The following is a 20000-nucleotide window of genomic DNA, read 5'->3' as shown; positions in this document are numbered from 1 at the left end:
CAATTGAATACGTATCAGTCTTTAAAAAAAAAGTACTAGGGTCGACTCGCTCGACTAATACCCTTCTGGGTGATTCCCTGGCATGGCTGCAGTCCAATGACTGAAACAAAAGAAAAAATAATATATCATTAACTGCACAGTGTACAATCAACCAGTGGACAGCCATCAAGATGTTTTCATAATATTTTTTTTTTATTTGTCTTTAACAAATCAACTTTTCTCAATTATCTTGATATTCATGAAGCGATAAGGTTTTTTCAGTAAATTCTTCCGCAGCAAATAATAGCGCGGGAAAACGATTCTGTAGTTTGTGTATCAAATAGGATGAATGTAAAACTTCATATTTACAGCCCACGGTGTACTGAGCAAAAAGAAACTCATTCTACTGGTTCGCCCAGGAGTCAGTGAACAGGGATAAATTACCCCAAGTGGGGTAAGAATGAAATTCTTGGGGGGTAATGACATTAGAAATAAGTAAAATTATATATAAAAAAAGGACGTATGCCTTATAAAGACAGAAATTTTTCTTCTGGCACGAAGAGCCAGTCAAAAAGCTGCTGCCTTTTGCAAGAACCTACCTGCTGCTTTTGCAAGAACCTACCTGGCTTTTCCACTCTAAAGAAGATAAAAACAAAGCAGGGTAATCAATTGAACCCTGAAGATTATATCCAAATTGCTCTGGCACCAAAATGCCCCGATTTTGATGTAACTGTAACAAAAACGAAACATCATCATTTCTCCAAAACCTGAAGTGAAAAAGTTTCTAGAAAAATCCTTTTTGTTTCATAATGAGGGCATTAATTTAGTTTATCGCATTTGTTTTATACTTTTTATATTTATAATTATATTCTCCATATAAATACTCAATAAACCTTTTGAATTCAAAGAGTCTATGATTATCTTCCTTTTAAATCAAAGGGGTAACGTCGGTGTAAATAAATATGTTTGTGGGTAATTGGTTAAAAAAGTTTCCCGGCCCCTGGGTCAGCCCATAGAACATCTCGTTGATAACATAATATTCCCTGAAACTCACGGATTAAAACTAAAATGTCTTGGGTGATTCGAGAAATGAAATGTCATGGAATTTTCTCAGACAGTTTGATCAATTCATTAAGTCAATCATGAATCATATATTGCCCTTGTCTCATTTCCTTCCATGTGACCAGTGTTCGGCCAAGCATAATCTTTCTTGGCGTGACTGCTGGCCGCGAAGCATCTCTTATATTCCTGTCTCATGACTTTCATCGCTTACATTCATCTCCTATGTTTCTGCCTCAAGGCTTTCACTATACACACGCCAGCTCAATTTGATTCGTCTTTATTAGTCGAAAGACACCTGTGATTATTTTCATGTCTTTTGTATTTGTAATTGTGTAACATTTCCTCCGTTTTTTTGTCGTGTTTTTTATGTCTTTATTGTCGTACTCATTTGCTTGCTTTCTCCCGATGTATTTAATACTCTTAGCTTAGATTTTTGGGGCCAGCCATATTTGAACAGTCTCAAGTGTAATCGGTCGAAACTGTAAGGATATTCTGGAAACTTGACTGACGAGGGAAAGCCACGAATGACTCGACCTTGTTTTTCTAGTGTTTTTGTTTTGTTTTTTCCTGTCCGTTTTTGTATCGTCTATCTGTCCGGGCGTCTTATTATCATCTATTGCGTTGTTATTTCACATTTTTAATTTATATATACATATAGTGGCGTACGTAAGTATGTATCTTATAAGTATGTATCTATATTTTGTACGATTCTTTTACTCTTTCTTTTATTCCCCTTCATACTTTCTTTATACTATCTGCTTTTCTTTTTCTCGCTTTCACATTTCTTGGCTTTCTCTTTCTTTGATCTACCTCCTTTTCCTTGTTTATCTCCCTTTTACCTTTTCTATGTCCCTTCGATTCTCTGTCTTTCTCGTTTTCCCCTTCATTCTTCTATCCCTCTTCCCCCACCTCTCTCCTTTCCCTCCTCGTAACCGGTGTTCGACCAAGCATAATCTTTCTTTCTTGGCTGACTGCAGGCCGCGAAGCATCTCTTATATTCCTGTCTCATGAATTCCATCTCTTATGTTCAATTATGTTCCTGCCTCAAGGCTTTCACTCCACACACACCAACTCATTTTGATTTGAACAGTCTCAAGAGTAACCGGCCCAAACTGTAAGGATAATCTGGAAACTTGACTAACGAGAGAAGACCACGAATGACCCGTCTTTGTATCGTGTATCTTTCCGGATGTTTTATTGTCATCTGTTGCGTTCTTGTTCCATTATTTGAATTCATATTATATATATATATATATATATATATATATATATACAGTTCTATCTTTAAGAGATCAGGAATTATGTACATTGTTTACATTGTCTACATTTGATCTTCTGTGATGTGATCTTTACAGTGTGGGGTCGCGAATTGTCCTGATGAAACATCACTCCTTTTCGATTCACTAAAGCGGGTCTTCTTTTCTTCAAAGCTTGGTTCAAACACTCTAATTGCTGACAGTAGACTTGAGCATTGATTCTTGCACTAGGTGGTTACAATTTAAAGTGAATTACTCCTTTGCAATCCCACTAGATAGAGAAAAGAACCTTTTTTCCATGAAGTTTCCTTCTCCGTTGTGGTTGAGCTTTTTCCTTTTTACCAAGTCACTGTTTACGACGTTTAACATTTGCCAATTCTTCAACTTATAATGCAGGGTTTTCTTCGAGTAATGCCTCAAGGAGCTTATCATCAAACTCAACTGGACGTCCTGTTAGATCTTCATCTTCGAGGATGAAATCTCCACTTCTGAATTTTGCAAACCATCTTCTGAAAGTTCTTTCATTCAAGCATTCTTTCCTATAAACTGTGTGTATGTTTCGAGTCGCTTCGGCTGCAGAGTTTCCTTTTCTGTACTCTTTTTTTTTGTACTCATAAAGGATTATGTGCCTTAAATGCTCTTTGGATACTTTCATGTTAGAAAGGGTTTTAAACAAAGAAATTTTAATTCTATTATTCTGTAAAATAATATTTAATTAGTTTAAATATACACAAATGCATAAAAATAATTTTTAATTCCTGTAGACATTCTAAAATACTATTAAATTTCATTCAATTTTAGAAAAGGTAAAAAAAAAAAACCAAGAAAAAACAACACGAGGACGTGGTACCTGCAAAGTATTAAATGACACTCGGGAAAGGAAAGAAAGGGTGCTTAGGTGGAAAGAAAACGGGATAGAAGAGAGTGGAGTTGCTAGAGGAAGGAAGGGAAGTCAGGCATGGCGAGAGCGTGTTAATGTCGGTGTAGGTGTGTGTGATAGCAAGGAAAAGGAAAAGAAAAAGAGGAAAAAAGGAAAGTGGAAACAGAACAAAAGATAAGTCGAGGGAAGATGAGTTAAAGAGGAAGAGTCACAGACAAATTGTAATAATTCACAATCAAGGTGCAGAAATGACGTACTCCGAATGAATAAGGTAATGTAATCCGATGGTAGAAAGAATTCCGCAAATTAGGTCATCCAAAACCAGTCGGAAGGACGGGGGCCCGTGTGAGCGTGCGGTAAATGGTTAATCAAAGGGGAAAATATGATAAACACAAACGCAATTTATAGCGTTTGTATATGTTTACCAGTAGCAGTCGTACATCTAAAGGAACATACTGGAAAAACTATGTATGTATGTATGTATGTATGTATGTATGTATGTATGTATGTATGTATGTATGTATGTATGTATCTATGTATGTATGTAGGTAGGTAGGTAGGTAGGTAGGTATGTAGGGTAGGTAGGTAGGTAGGTAGGTAAAGAGGTAGGTAGGGAGGTAGGTATGTAGGTAGAAGGCGGCGAGCTGGCAGAAACGTTAGCACGCCAGGCGAAATGCCTAGCCGCATTTCGTCTGCCGTTACGTTCTCAGTTCAAATTCCGCCGAGGTCGACTTTGCCGTTCATCCTTTCGGGGTCGATTAAATAAGTACCAGTTACGCACTGGGGTCGATATAATCGACTTAATCCGTTTGTCTGTCCTTCTTTGTCCCCTCTGTGTTTAGCCCCTTGTGGGTAGTAAAGAAATAGGTATGTAGGTAGATAGGTAGGTAGGTATGTAGGTAGTTAGATATGTAGGTAGGTAGGTATGTAGGTAGGTAAGTCATTATTCAGTTTTATTTCAAGATATATTGCAATAGAGAAAGAACTGGTTTCTAACCTAGATCCAAGGCTCCTTCATTGGGTTTTCAACAACATCTGCAGGGCATTTTTGTATGTATGTATGAAATCTTTCCTTTATCATGGGCAATATTTTTTTGTGGAGATGGAGCCTTGCATACATTCAACAGACTCTGGGATGCACGATTCATATGAAAGCTTAAAAGCGCACACATACACATGCGTGCGCGCATAAATAATAACCATAATGAGTAAAAATTGCAAAATTTGCAAAAAGATTTATTCAAGTCGTTTATTAAACATTACCATTATAAAACTTTAAAACCTTTAATAATATAGCATTTATTCTAACTAACTCAGCTGAATTCATTGTCCACGAAAAAGTGAAGCTTAATTGTAAGCAAAATGTCAAAAATTTATACTAATATAAATTCGAAAATAATTGGATTAAGAACAATAGAAAAAATATAATAACGTATAGAAATATAAATATACCTTCAGATACAATTATGTAATTGAAGGTATATCGAAATTAATTTTATTGTGATAAAAGCACAATTAATATTCAAGAATAACAATCGATTTAAAATTGTAAAAAAAAAATTACAATTAATTTTCAGCCTCTTTTAAATTTTTACATGAGAATATACATGAGAATAGAAAATTCATCTATAAATTATATGTTAAAACGAAACACTATTGAATTGAAAATTAAACGAATTAAATAGCTAAGGGACATATAACTAACAAAATATTCTTCACCACAATATTCAAGAAGTTACTGAGATTAGAAAGAAATATCCATGTAATTTAGAATTGAAAATATATAATATTTATCAACTCTTTTTAACAGAATGAAAACGGGAGCCACAAGCTAATTCATTTGTAAAAGCATTTAAGCGTAAATATATTTATATATATATATATATATATATATATACAAGATAAGAAAATAGAGAAATACATCTAAATCAAATATCAATTACCAGATAATACTCAATCACATACTTTATTAAACCATATATTTATATATATATATATATATATATATACAGCATTAAGTGATGTGTGTATGTGAGTGTGTGTGTGTTCGTGTGTATGTGTGTGTGTGTGTCCACAGTGAAATATCGTGATTTAAAATAAATGAACAAATCAATATGCACAAAGTCGTAGGTATGTGTATGTGGATAAGAAGTTCCCTTCACGTCCATAAGGTTTCACGTTCCATTCTATTGTGTCGTATCTTGGGAACGTACCTTCTGCTGTATTCTTCATTGCCAAGTACTTTGTGAGTTAAATTTGGTGGACGAAATGCTAGATTGAAATGTATTCTGATATTGATATTAAAGGCTAAGAAAGAGTTGCAGTCCAATGAACAAGTTGAAAAGAACATGTATCAGCTTGAAAGAGGGAAGATAGCCCTACACCCAGTTGGTTCTTATTTTCAGCCGAGTAGACTCGAGCAAAGTGAAATGAAATGCTTTACTCAAGGACACAACACCCTGCCTTGTTCAGTATTCGAATTCACGGCCTTATATACATACCTTAGCATCTAAGTTACTTGACAAAATAATTATATTAACTAGTGGCATTTGATGAACGCAAAAGGATAGGCGATTTTGATATTTTTCTGGAATATGATGAGTTTAATTTTTTTTTTTTTTTTGAGGTCTGGAGAAGTTTCTTGGGACGTCTCACACCATAGTAATATTAGGTGACTTTAAGAACTTAGCTAAATCCTTCTTTAGAATACTAGACTCTAATTTCCCTCGACAACATAAATATCATTCTATTTTTAATAGATCCACCCTGAAACTATCTTATTCAAACTCACCTAATTTTGAATCTATTGTAGCAGCCTCGAATGAGCAAAAGCTCTCTCTTTCCTATCAAAACTCACGCATGTATGTGTGTTGATTATTTAATCAACACACATACATATCTAGAATAGATACCTTACATTAGGACACCCACAACCACAACCCACCCAACCCATTCTACTGACACTTCCCGGAACACCCCCACAATCTCTAATACCCTGACAAATAGCAGAAGTAACAGTAACAATAGTAGTAATGATAACGTTAGTAGTGATGATGATGATGGTGATGATGATAATAATAATAATAATAATAATAATAATAATAATAATAATAATAATAATAATAATAATATAGAAATTTTCACCCCCTTCTATAACCTCTCTTCTGATGATACTACCTCCTCTTTTACCGAACACGGTCCTCAAAATTCACCTAATTGTAATTGCTGTCCTGGAACCACCTGCCCGTTACAAAGCCATTGCAGAAGATATAATGTAATCTACAAATGGACGGTCCTTAACCTATTATATAACTCTTCAGCCATATATATAGGATCAACAATAAACTTTAAGCAACGATATGCCACTCACCTCCACTCTTTTAGATGCGATAAACATAGTAAATCTACAACACTCGCCAACCACATACATCATCTCAAAAATGCAAATATACCCTATACTCTATCATGGTCCATACTGGACTCAGGACTTCCCTACTGAGGTCAACGCTCGATCTGCAAGCTTTGCCCGAAGGAGGCACTCCAAATATTAAAGCACAAATCTCCAACACTACTTAATAAACATAACGAGGCACTAAGCACATGCAACCACCGCTTTTATCACACATTTAAATTCTACCACAAATCCAAATGCCAGAATGACCATACAGTACTTTTCCGCAATAATTCTTAGGTAATCCCATTAACCTATAAATTTTCAATCTAACTCATAATCCCTATCTAGTTTCTCACACATACAACCATCTGATTATATTCGTATATACGCGCACACACCCATGCGCGCGTATATATGTACGAATGAGGGTATGCATATATGCATACATGTGGGTATATGTAAACATGCACACATGCAAGGTATATGCAGATGAGCATATAAGTGAGCGTATATGAGGGCATGCGCATGCGAATAAGGATTGTATATGTAAATTATCTGATATGTACATGTATATACATCTTCATATATATTTTTCTCAAACTACTAAACACTGATATTTCCTTAATTCTTCATATATTTGCCTCCCGATTAGAAGCCACTACTACGCATTGGTCCTTCCTCTACCTCTTAACACCCCATTCCTCTATCTTTTACACTATAATACCTTTCTCTATCCCCACTCCTATTTTCAAAATATCTCCACTGACCACTGACTAATCTATATCTTAATTTTTCTTTTTTCTTTTTTCTTTATTCCCTTTATTCATATCTTCAGGGTTTTTATACTTTATTTTTCATTATTTTGTTATTTTTACTAATCTTCTCTCTCCTTTCTCTTTCATTCTTTCTTTCTCTCCTCTTTTTTCTCTTTCTCTTCCCTTTTTTTCTTTCTTTTCTTTTTATTTCATTCCTCTCTTCTTGTTTTCAATTTAACCAATCTAATACACTCCCTATTTCTAGGTCATTTTAAATACAAACCTTGACTCTCCAACAGTATATATAAATTCCCTACTGGGAATGACCAAGTTTAAAAATCTGCTGGATCTCAATCATAAGGGAATCTTACATTGCTTACAAACTCTATATTTGGAAGGACTCATATTAAACTCTGTTGGACTTTTGGATTTTACTCAAAGGATATTGGAATATTGCATATATACCATTATGCCTATAAAATGGATTTACAAATTCAATACCCACACATATCTTACATCTATTTCTTTCCTCCACCTCACTCCCTTTTTGTATCACATCGAAACTAACTATGACTTTTCCTCTCACACCGGCTCCGATGAAGAGATATTTATTAATATCCTAGAAACAGCTGTAAGATCTTCTATCTATAAATGCTCTAATATCTATACAGCCTTGGTTTTTTATCTTATTACGCAAAAAATTCTTATATATTTACATATATATACATACATAAGTATGAACGTATGTGTATGTGTATGTCCATAGGTGTATACGAATTTATATAAAGAATATCAACATGAACTATGTAAAAGCCAGAGATATCGTTATAAAAAATATCATTTCTGGATAAACAAAGTGAAGAGTTTGATCCTGAGATAGGAAATAATACATTTATCAATACATCATTATTTCAAATTTTCATATCCATTTGTATTTTATTCATTGCAGTCTGTATAAGAAGGTATGGAACAAGTGTTTTCACCTCTGCTTTCTTTTTAGTTTCCTTTCTTTCTTTTTCTTTTTCGTTCATTTTTTTTTTCATTTTTGTTTGTTTTAACACAATCTTTTTATTTTTTATTTGTTGCTCTTTTTTCTTTCCTAAGAAGAATGGCTCTTCGAATATTCTTCGTTTCTTTATGACCGGCAAAATAATTATTTCAAGCCAGCCGGCTTTTTTGCGCAAACTGCACGTGCATTTTTCTTGCGTACGCATAGTATCGATCGCAACAGCTGATGTACTTGCGCGTACAAATGCACGTTCCCATAGCTTTATCGATCACATTCTCACCTGGAATCGATTTTCGTAATTTTTTCAAGATTTATACACGCCCTGATATAGTCGGTATCTACATATCAAATTTGAGCGCAATCGGATGGAGGATGCCCGAGATCCTAGAAAACACACACACACAGAACGATTTTATATAATATATATATATATTATATATATATATATATATATATATATATATATATATATATATATATGAGCACAAAGAAAGAAAACGAATTTATACTTAACAATTAATGGTTGAAATGTATATATAAATCATTGAATCTAAAGGAACTTAGATGAAAACTTTATGCCGATGGTATTTCAGAAATACTACAGTGAAGTAAAATAAATATTAGCATCAAAGATTACGAGGGGGTGCTGAAAAGCACCTAGCTTTTAGGATATCGCAAAAGGCCTGGTTGAAGGTCCAACCTTCTGAGTTCTTTCATAGGGCTTAGAAAAGCCGAAGGACCGCTGCAATAAGTGTGTGAATCTGAGAGGGGAATATGCTGGATAAAATCATAATTAACTGATTTTCCTGTATTTTCTTTTACCCAAAGCCAGGAACTTTCCAGCAACCCTAGTATGTTATATTAGACTGGAATGATTTAAGGAGGATAAATGCGGATTACATAGGAAGTAAAACAGACAGTGTATGGAAAAGATAAAACAATTACTATAAGAAAGGGAAGTGATATGCTAGAAGACTGTAATTCAGTTGCCTAGATAAAAAATTACAGAGATGTACTTGCATAGCAAGTGATTTGATCTGAGATCGTGTGCTGAAACGAAAACAATTGCAGTGTGGAAGGTGTTTGTAAGCCATTTAAGAAACACACAAAAGCCGTTCGATTCACTTCAACATTTAAGTTTAATTTGTCAAAATATTTTCGTCGCTTAAGATCGCGACCTGTTCACTGAGATGCAGCACGGATTTTTATTAGTGAACAGGTCGCGATCTTAAAGCGACGAAAATATTTTGACAAATTAAACTTAAATGTTGAAGTGAATCGAACGGCTTTTGTGTGTTTCTTAGAAAAAAATTATCCTTGAAATAAGTTTTCCACTCTGAAGAATATAGGACTGTGAAGAAAAATGCTTTCTAACAAAAGAATTTTTGACTTATTACTAATTCATAGAGTTTTCATTAAAAGAAAGACTGATTGATGCAAATAGAAGCGACACAAATAAACCAGCATGAAATATTATCTACATGTGCTAAAAAAAGGAACTCATATCAGCAAAAATATTATTTATAGTATAGATAACTCAGCTGTTATTTGAAAGCCAGCCTTTAGCTGTGAAGATTGAGAATATATGAAAACATCATACAGTTCTTTTAAGTAAACAGAAAAATAGCCATCTTCTTACAGTTCTGTAAAAAGATATTAACAGCCGTGGGGGATTTGCATATAATGCGTAGTAAATTATATATATATCTATCGAAAACACAGCGTAATCCATTCTCTAAAACATGCACAAGGTAGTCAACTGTGAAATTGAGGAAAATAATTAGGAATCTTCTTTCATATTTGTTTCTGGTTGTCCTTCAATTGATAAGGCGTACCACTTTCTTTCGGCTAACAGTAGAAATTTGAATTTATGCTTTGAATTTAGCTTTGAATCTACGAACAATTTCCAGAATATTTATCACTTTACTAAAGAGAATAATAAATTATTTTCACATCATTTCAATCTCCACAATTAAAGCTTTCAAATAAATAAGTGAAGAGTTATGTACACCATGTATTTGTTCAGGAATTCTGAATTACGCGATGTTCTATATGAAAATATAATATTAAAAGTAACATTGTGATAAAACTAAGAAAAATTATGTTTTGACATGAAAGTCTCGTTGATTTAATTATTCAGTGCAAATATTTTCAATAGAAGTCGTGGTATAACATAGCAACATCGCTACATTACAAATTTTTATAGAATTAAAAAAATTCAAAGCATTTGAGTATTTTATTATATTACGCCGATATTAACTTATACTAAAGGTTAAGTTTCAGTTCTGAGTGTTTATCCAGTGAGCAGAGCAAGGGGGTTTCACACACGCACGTACAAATATATATGTGTCAATAGCATGTCTTTCTTGACACACGGAAATTTATAGTGCAGCATATTTCATAAAGAGTTTACATGCTGTCATTACGTGTTCGGGAAGGAAGCCCACAGATACGTTAATAACTTTTATCTAATGAGAAGTTATACCTGAGCGTGATCCATAGCAATATCCCAAGTATCATATGTGTATGTGTGTATGTATGCATATATGCGTGTGTGCGCGCATGTATATATATATATATATATATATATATATATATATATATATATATATATATATATATATATATATATATATACATGTTAGTGTGTGTGCGTTGCGTGCGCGTGTGTATACACGTATATACATACACATATTCGTGTGTGTGTGCGCGCGTGTGATTACTCACTCTGTCTACCATAACTAACTGCACATGTGATTAGCTTTCGTTATTTATTAAGTTGGAGAAGGCGGCGAGCTGGCAGAATCGTTAGCAAGCCGGGCGAAGTGCTTAGCGGTATTTCGTCTGCCGTTAAGTTCTGAGTTCAAATTCCGCCGAGGTCGACTTTGTCTTTCATCCTTTCGGGGGTCGATTAAATAAGTACCAGTTACGCACTGGGGGCGATATAATCGACTTAATCCGCTTGTCTGTCCTTGTTCGTCCCCTCTGTGTTTAGCCCCTTGTGGGTAATAAAGAAATAGGTATTTCGTCTGCCGTTACATTCTAAGTTCAAATTCCGCCGAGGTCGACTTTGCCTTTCATCCTTTCGGGGGTCGATCAAATAAGTACCAGTTACGCACTGGGGTCGATATAATCGACTTAATCCGTTTGTTTGTCCTTGTTCGTCCCATCTATATTTAGCCCCTTGTGGGCAATAAAGAAATAAGAATCGTGAGTGCACTGACGTATTAGCAGTATTTCGCCCGTCGCTACGGTGCGAGTTCAAATTCGGAGGTTGACTTTACCTTTCATCTTTTCGGGGTCGATGAAATAAGTACCAGTTGAACAGTGGAGTCAATGTAATCGACTCCTCCCCACATTCCCCAAGCTGCCCTTGTGGTAAAAATTTGAAATAGTTATTTAAGTTAGAGGAGGAGGAGAAAGAAGAGAAGAAGAAGGTAGGAAGAGGAGGAGTGTAATAGCGACCTTGGCATTACAAGTGTTTTAGGATCTGTTCAATTTGGTTCACAGATATTTTAATTAATTTTTTTTAACTAAACAGTTTGAAACTTCGTATACTGGTGGAATGTCTCTCGTAGAACAAAAAAAAAGCGTGTAATATGCAGTAAACAAAGTCTGTAACACAGGCAGTAAACAGAAAATAAAATAAAATAGAAGAGTGGTGACATTTAGTAGAGATGACCCGGAAATTGTTCTATGAACATTTTTGACAAAATTTGGTATTTTCGATGTTATTTCGAGTTAAAGTTGTCATATTTGCATAATTTCAACCAATCAATGACGTGTGTTCAGTTGAAGAAAGCTACTTCTGTTTGCGATAGTAATCGAAGAGGAACAACTTCCGGGTCATCTCTACTAAATGTCACCACTCTTCTATTTTATTTTTTTGTTTACTGCCTGTGTTACAGACTTTGTTTACAACATATTACACGCTTTTTTTTTTTGTTCTCATGTCGGAGTAACCAGTAAACATCGAAGAATCAACACCAAGAAGAAAGAAATATTATTTATAAATATTTATTCGTTTACCCGACATCGGTGTTTTATCCACACATAAGCGCACCAGTGTTTAAAAGACCCATGGAGCTACGAGTCCGCAGCTAGCTTTTTTGTTGTTGGCGTGTATGTAGTTTCAAAATGACTTATTTTACAACTATGAGATGTATTATTATTGTCATGATTTTATCTTACTATAATCAACAACAAATACATTTCGTCAATATAAAAGTTTTTATTAGATTAAAAATAACATTATGGAAACATGAAGGTAAAACAAAACAAATAACGGCTTATACACTGGAAAATATGGTAATTGTAGTGACAGTGACAAGTTCGCTGGCTGGTTGCTAGTTAGTAGTGTAGAAGGGGAGAAAGAGTAAGCAATGCACAGTGCTGACTAGAAAGAAAGAAAGAATAAAGGTGGCATCATTTTCGCTCGACATACGAATAGAACAGAGTAGTGACATTTAGTACCCAGAAGTTGTTCCTCTTCGATTACTATCAGCTTATTCAGAGAGAAGTGCCTTCAAAATTCTACAAACTTTTACCTCGTTACTATCCGATTCATTCACACAATTCTACATCGTGTAAAAATCCGTCTATTAATCGGGTAGCGTTACTTCAGTGACCCATCGATGGAACCCCAGATCAGCCGCTTGTATTCGCGATTGTACTTTTTTCGGTTCACTACCAAAGATTATCATAAAGGCACGCGCAAAAACTGAACTGAAGATAGTGAGTTTGACTTGCTTACCTACTTCCCTTCTTCTGGTAACCGAGTGCTGAAACTGGCGCATTACTGCACAAGCGCCGGGATCCGTTTCATAACAAACTCCGACAACCGGAGACATCTAAGTATGTTCATTACCGTATGTGCAGTCTTAGTTGGATGAATAACGGAGTTTTGACTCTTTCTTCAAATCCACGGAACTTTATAGAAGAACCCCTGACTGTATCTAGCTGGTAACATTTGGTCTCTCCCTCCCTAGTTCTTGTTCCTTACCTGTAAGGACTGTAACGTTCCTGTTGCCAATTAATAACGGCCCTTCTCTTCTGGACTCGTTTTGGGATCCCAAGTCATGTAACTGTTATGCATCTACCACCACAAGTCTCCTTGAAACATTGGCCTCCCCAACATTGGGTTGAAACTGCAATATATTTTTCGAACGGACCCCAATATATATTTTTCGAACGCATCCCCTGTTAACCCTGTGTGAAGACTGATGTAGTATTTAATCTGGCCATTTTGTTGTTATTAGAGATTTTCTTGGTACCGGTCACCTAATTGGCATTTTTTACTTAGACTTTCCAAGAAAAGACTTTACTCTACATTGTGTTGTAAGAGTTTTTCTAAGAGACAACGGTGTCTCCCGCTCTATCATCTTTCCTACTAGCATGCCGCTGTTTAGTCTAGAGTTGGTTATAGGTCAAGAAGGACGCAGCTAACTACTATATCTGGTGATCATGTCGCTATCCGACATTGTGATTCGTTCTCTACGATAACAACACTGCTGAGAATTGAGTTATGATATCGTTTTAAATTTCAGTTAGTAAAAGCAAAAAACTACTATACAGAGCATTCACAGAAATGTCTCGTATTGAAGGAACTTGACTCATACAACCTCCATTGTTCGTGAGCTGGCACCAGACTCATGGCGCTCAAATTGGCTGCCATTTACATCAAAGATGACAGGATGTGACGACGGTCGAAAAAAGGGGCTTCTAAATTAAAGGGCGAGTCTTTTTTCTTTTTCCTTCTTTTTTTTTTCTTTGAAATCTCTCTATTACCACCTCAAATCCGACTGACCAATCGAAAAGTAGTTTCTTTTTCGTCATTCAGTCAGAGGAAGAATGTCTACTTAACTGTTGATCACAAAATGTTTTATAATTATATCATCGAACATATCTTTGTAAATCAAACTAAAATCATTCAAACATCGATTCAATAGCAAAAGCATAACTATCGCATGATAATATAAAGGCAAATTGTTGTGGTGCACCTGAGCACTGTTTACAATAATTTCATTATTATTATTATATTATTATACATACAAATACTAAAAACTCATTTGTTCCCGTATCAAAAGGAAATGGGAGCAAAAACATATCTGTGGAAAGAACTTAACCCTTTATAACTGGTAGTACCAGTGACTTGGCTGCTTTAGCGGTATTGTTCGTACCCTTTTTGATTCCCCGCTCCAGATACTTAGTGTTTAACCATCAATTGTAATTTGCAGCTTCAGCCGACTGTGAAATCGAGATTATGCTTCTCGACCTAAGTCACGTGTAATTGTTCAAAATATATATTCTTCTCTTCTTTCTTGACTCCTCTTTATTATTCTCTTTATTTACTCCCATCCGGGTCGAAAAATATTTTGGCCTTGTGGTTCAGGAGGTTAACCTTTCCCTAAACTATTTACCAATCCTATTTCCATTAGACTTCAGATATTCATCGAAACTGAAATTCCGTTACGGAGCTGAATATTCAATATTGATATTCCTTTTGTCTCAGTAACGTATTATATCAACGGGTCGTCTGCTTGTGCTCTATATCAACGGGTCTCTGCTTGTGCTCTATATCAACGGGTCTTCTGCTTGTGCTCTATATCAACGGGTCGTCTGCTTGTGCTCTATACCAACGGGTCTTCTGCTTGTGCTCTATATCAACAGGTCGTCTGCTTGTGCTCTATACCAACGGGTCTTCTGCTTGTGCTCTATATCAACGGGTCTTCTGTTTGTGATCTATACCAACGGGTCTTTTGCTTGTGCTCTATACCAACGGGTCTTTTTCTTGTGCTCTATATCAACGGGTCTTTTGCTTGTGCTCTATATCAACGTGTCTTTTGCTTGTGCTCTATACCAACGGGTCTTTTGCTTGTGCTCTATATCAACGGGTCTTTTGCTTGTGCTCTATATCAACGGGTCTTCTGCAAGTGGAGTTAAAATTTCCTCTATTAATGAAATCTGGTACAATGTAAATAATTTACATTAACGCCTTTTTTTTGTCGCTTATCTCTATTTACCTGTATTAGAACAAATCAACTTAACAAACTCTTTTATTCATGTTGTTGATTTGTGTTGATATAAATGTCTTCTTTACTGCTTTCGTTTAGAATGTTATGGTTGTCTGACAGTTTGTACTAAATCTACTTAGCCTCCTTGTATTCCTCTTTAGCCAACTCGCTACAACCACTCGTTTCTGTTTAGTTTCAATTACTTACGATGCAAACTTTACTTTATTATCAGTTTCACATTTAATCAAAACAAGCCTGTAACATTGAGCCGATCACTGCCATATTTCTGTTGAATATAGTGCTTGTTTCAATTAATTTACTATATTAATGAAAATTGAATAAATCAATTGGTGTTTGGAACATAAATCAACATGGGAGCTTTTAATTTAGATCACTCTCAAACAGGATGCTTGTATTAGTCTTAGACACGTCAGTATATAAACAGTTATATTAAACATTCAATAGTGGTCTAAGTTTTTTACAATAAAATTAATGCTTGCGCTCTATCTTAGTGGGTGTCTCTTTCTGTTCATTGCCTCTGTTGCTATTTCTTCTCTTATTGCTGTTATCACATTAATCACTGCTCTAGTCATTGCGAGATCTTCTGCCAATAACGTAGTTGCTCACTTCTTACCAGTGTTATTCGGATTTATAGTATTATTCTTATCGCAATTGTTTATATTGTTTGTTTTACACACAACAACTGTCATGAACAACGTAGTTGCTAAAGTTGTAGTTGTTAACGTCGTAGAAGCATTGCTTCCGGAGCATTTATATCTATGCATTCATTGTAGTTGTATCCGCTGTTGAAACATGAATGTTGATTTAAGTGAGTGAACTGAGGATGGAACGTCACATTCAGGCCATTCTCTAAATCATTTACAATGTAAACACAGGAAATTAACCCCAAATGGTGATCGAAACTGAATTGTATAGTTTTCTCAACAGTATCCGTCTCTACATCATTGCCAAGAATTTTTTAATTAGTTCGATGAATCAAAAAATTAAGCTTCCATGTTTATGCAGTGCGAATGGAGAAGTCAGCTGAATGGAAGTTATCTTTTCTATAGGTGTCAATATTGACCGGAAATCAAGGGACCCTTTGGGAAGGAATCTACATATCTCATTTGGAGAAGATGCCATTTTCGAAGATTCAGCACATAATGAGCCTAACATATTTTTACGAATAAATAATATCCCTACCTCTACATGTGTATAATGTATAGCAATCTATACACTCAAAGAAATCGATAATAATGAAGGTCTATGCTTTTAAAAATCTAAAATTCAACTACATTTAGAAAGCATTAGTTTTATGTCATTTATAAAGCTCCTATTGCATAAAATATTAAGTCCTGGTTATTGTTGATCGGGATAATTTATATCTTGTCACGAAATGATAGCATTCGTTAATTCTCGTTGATGTCAGCGATGTTTCTCGTGCTTAAATGAGAGTATGCAGACAAATAAAATTGTAGATAGTTAAATAAAAGAACCACAAAAGAGGATATAACAAAGGGAAACCGTCGGGACTTGCCAATAATTGCCTTAATTAATTTAGCATTGGTTTACACAACTTAAGTAACTGAATTTCTATGACATTCTTGTATACCAACATCACATGTGATCCGACCTTAATATGATCGATGATGACGTTAATGATGTTACTAATTGTATTTATCTTTCTAGATGTTCATTTGTTAGGTTTCAAATGAAGTCGTATTGGAGGGTTACGAATCTAAATTTTAGACACATTCACGTGCACAACCACTTCTATGTGCAAGCACATTTACGAGTATTACAGTATTATATTTTTATATCTGTGAGTGTGGGTGTGTGTGTGTGTATGAGTGTGTATAAACATATATATAGGTGTGATAAGTAAATTGTCGCCATTTTATATTTTGAATTTCGTGTATGCATTTTGTTTGTTTTTGATTTTGTCGACAACACAGTATAGTAGGGTCAGTTGGGCACCGTCTATAAGAGAAACAGTACTTTGACACAATTCACTCTGCCACAAATTTGAAAACGACATGCTATACTGCTTGGCATTCGCACCGGAAGCTCCAATACGAATAGATGGTGAACACATGGACCAACCCTCACTTTGCCGTGTCCTCAAAACATGTACCGAGGGTGATGAAAATGAAACATCCAATCAACATCATGGTGTTTCGAGTGATCACTAGTGATGGCGATGTTATGCCTCTATTCATCATCCCACACGGCTTCAGACTCAGCACGGAGGCTTACATCAAGTGCTTGGAGGAGGTAGTGCTTCCCTGGGTCAAGAGGGTGACTGCTAGAAGACCCTATGTCTGGCAACAGGACTCTGCATCATTCCATACAAGCGGAAGAACCCAGTCATGGCTGTCAGACAATTTCTATGACCACGTCATCCCTAACATCTGGCCAACTAACTCCCCAGACTGCAACCCCTTGATTATTTATGTGTTGGACGCAGTCGAGCGAGGGACCGACAAAACTCTTTGTAACATCAAAGGTGAACTGACAGCAAGAATTATGGCAGCATTCCCCAACTTAAACAAGGAGACCATCCAGAAGTGTCGCAGGAAATTCCGAAGTGGTCTGGAGGCCGTGGTAGAAGCCAACAGCGATTTTATTGAATAAATTTACTCTTTAGCATTTCAAAATATTTTAATGTAATTTTGGTAAATATATCTGTTCAAATGAGATGTCAGCGTTATTTTTATTTTTGCGTAATTTAAACGACAATATATTTACCGCACTTTGTATGTGTGTATATATATATGTATATATATATATATTAATCGCACTTTGCACATATATATATATAATATATATATATATATATATATATATATATATATATATATATATATATATATATTATATATGTATGTATGTATATATATATATTTACCGCACTTTGCATATATATATATGGTCGGGCTGGAGGTGTTCAGGTGCAAGCTAGAGAAGTTCTCTGTATTATATTAATTTGGTATAGTTAAGATGATAGTATTTTAATTAAACGGAATCTGGTGAAATTAATTGACAAATGTATAATACAATCACAGGTCCTGGTAACTAAAATTGGAAATCTTAAGAATATAATGATACCTGATTCCTGACAAATGATAAATTGGTTTACTGAACTGAACACGAGGTTAAGCCATTTGACTTTCATTACGAATCATCTAACACAAATTTCTTACCGCAATCCATAACCCTGAGAAATAGTCTCCATTAGGTTAATCTTTTCCTCTGCGCTCGTCATGTAAACTAATTTTACAGCAGTAGCTCAATGTACACAATAAAGGTTACTCTATGTATGTATATGTGCAGATTTGTATGCTTTGTTTTATGTATGTATTCGCATGCATATATTTGCATGTCTAGACATGCTGATATATACTTAAATGATAAACTACTAGAAAGTTTTACAGATTTTTACAGTTCCAGTAATGGATTGGATCTATAGTCTTCGAATCAGCTTTCTCCTTTTCTGGTTCTGAGAAACTTTATATCTAAAGATTGGTATTTAGGCAGTGTGTTACATATCTCAGCGCCCCAATAATTACAGGTATAAACCTGAACTTGTAATCTGACTAGAGTAGCTGTAGATTCCTCAATAGTTCAGCATAGGAATTTTCTTTTTCGCTGCTCTTTAGCTTTATGTTAACATCTACTGGGCAGCTGATTTCCACAACTGTGCAAGCACGGTTATGTATGTATGTATGTATGTATGTATGTATGTATGTATGTATGTATGTATGTATGTATGTATGTATGTGATGTGTATGTGTGTATGTATGTATGTATGTATTATGTATGTATGTATGTATGTATGTATGTATGTATGTATGTATGTATGTATGTGTTTATGTATGTAAAGCTGCCAATTCCGTTCAAGACATTGTAGATCTTTAGCTGGGCTAAAAAGTCACATTTGATCACAGCACCAATAACAGTTAACCTTCGTGCAATGGCCATACTCGATAACGAGGGGGCAGCCATCATGTATGTATGTATGTATGTATGTACGTATGTATGTATGTATGTATGTATGTATGTATGTATGTATGTATGTATGTATGTATGTATGTATGTATGTATGTATGTGTGTGTGTTACCAATGTTTTCAGCGTAAAGTGATACATTAAATGCGCAAATATGAAGCCTAAGAGATAGACCCACTGAGCCAGAACCGTTAATCTAACGTTGAAAACGTTGCCCTACACCTGTCTATCTATATCACGTTTGCTCTGTTTAGTTAAGCTAATTTTTTTCATCCCATCAAAACAATTAGATAGATAGACACACTTTAAGATATTAGGACAAAATAAACACCTAATATTATACAGCAGTAGAGATTGATTATTATATTATAAGCAGTAGAAATTGATTACTATACATAAATATTATATTCATTATGTATATTAATCAAACACAATGTGCAAATATAGGAGTGAGGAGCATTACTGTATTTTTGACTTTGAAAAATTTTTTTTTGTTTACAAACGGTTAGTACTTTAGAATAACTATATCAATTAAGCAAACGGCATTCTCTAAATGCATGGGAAATACTATAAGGTAATCTGAACGCTATTTCAGAAAATTATCTGCGTTTATGGGGCAAAATGAGTAAACCAAGATAAAGTAAA

At 34.9% G+C, this 20000-nt stretch overlaps 1 long non-coding RNA gene across 1 annotated transcript in view; it reads left to right on the top strand.

Annotated features, from left to right (window-relative positions):
• The first annotated feature begins 14700 nt into the window (after positions 1–14700).
• LOC118762357 overlaps positions 14701–20000 on the top strand; it is an 11493-nt gene continuing 6193 nt past the window's right edge. Inside the window, exon 1 of the long non-coding RNA XR_004998104.1 lies at positions 14701–14720. This is a non-coding gene — a long non-coding RNA (uncharacterized LOC118762357). The remainder of the gene's footprint in view (positions 14721–20000) is intronic.

This window comes from Octopus sinensis, linkage group LG2, assembly GCF_006345805.1.
Source record: "Octopus sinensis linkage group LG2, ASM634580v1, whole genome shotgun sequence".
NCBI lineage: Eukaryota > Metazoa > Mollusca > Cephalopoda > Octopoda > Octopodidae > Octopus > Octopus sinensis.
Note: the sequence above shows the minus strand (reverse complement) of the source record. Positions and strands in the feature narration are given on the sequence as shown.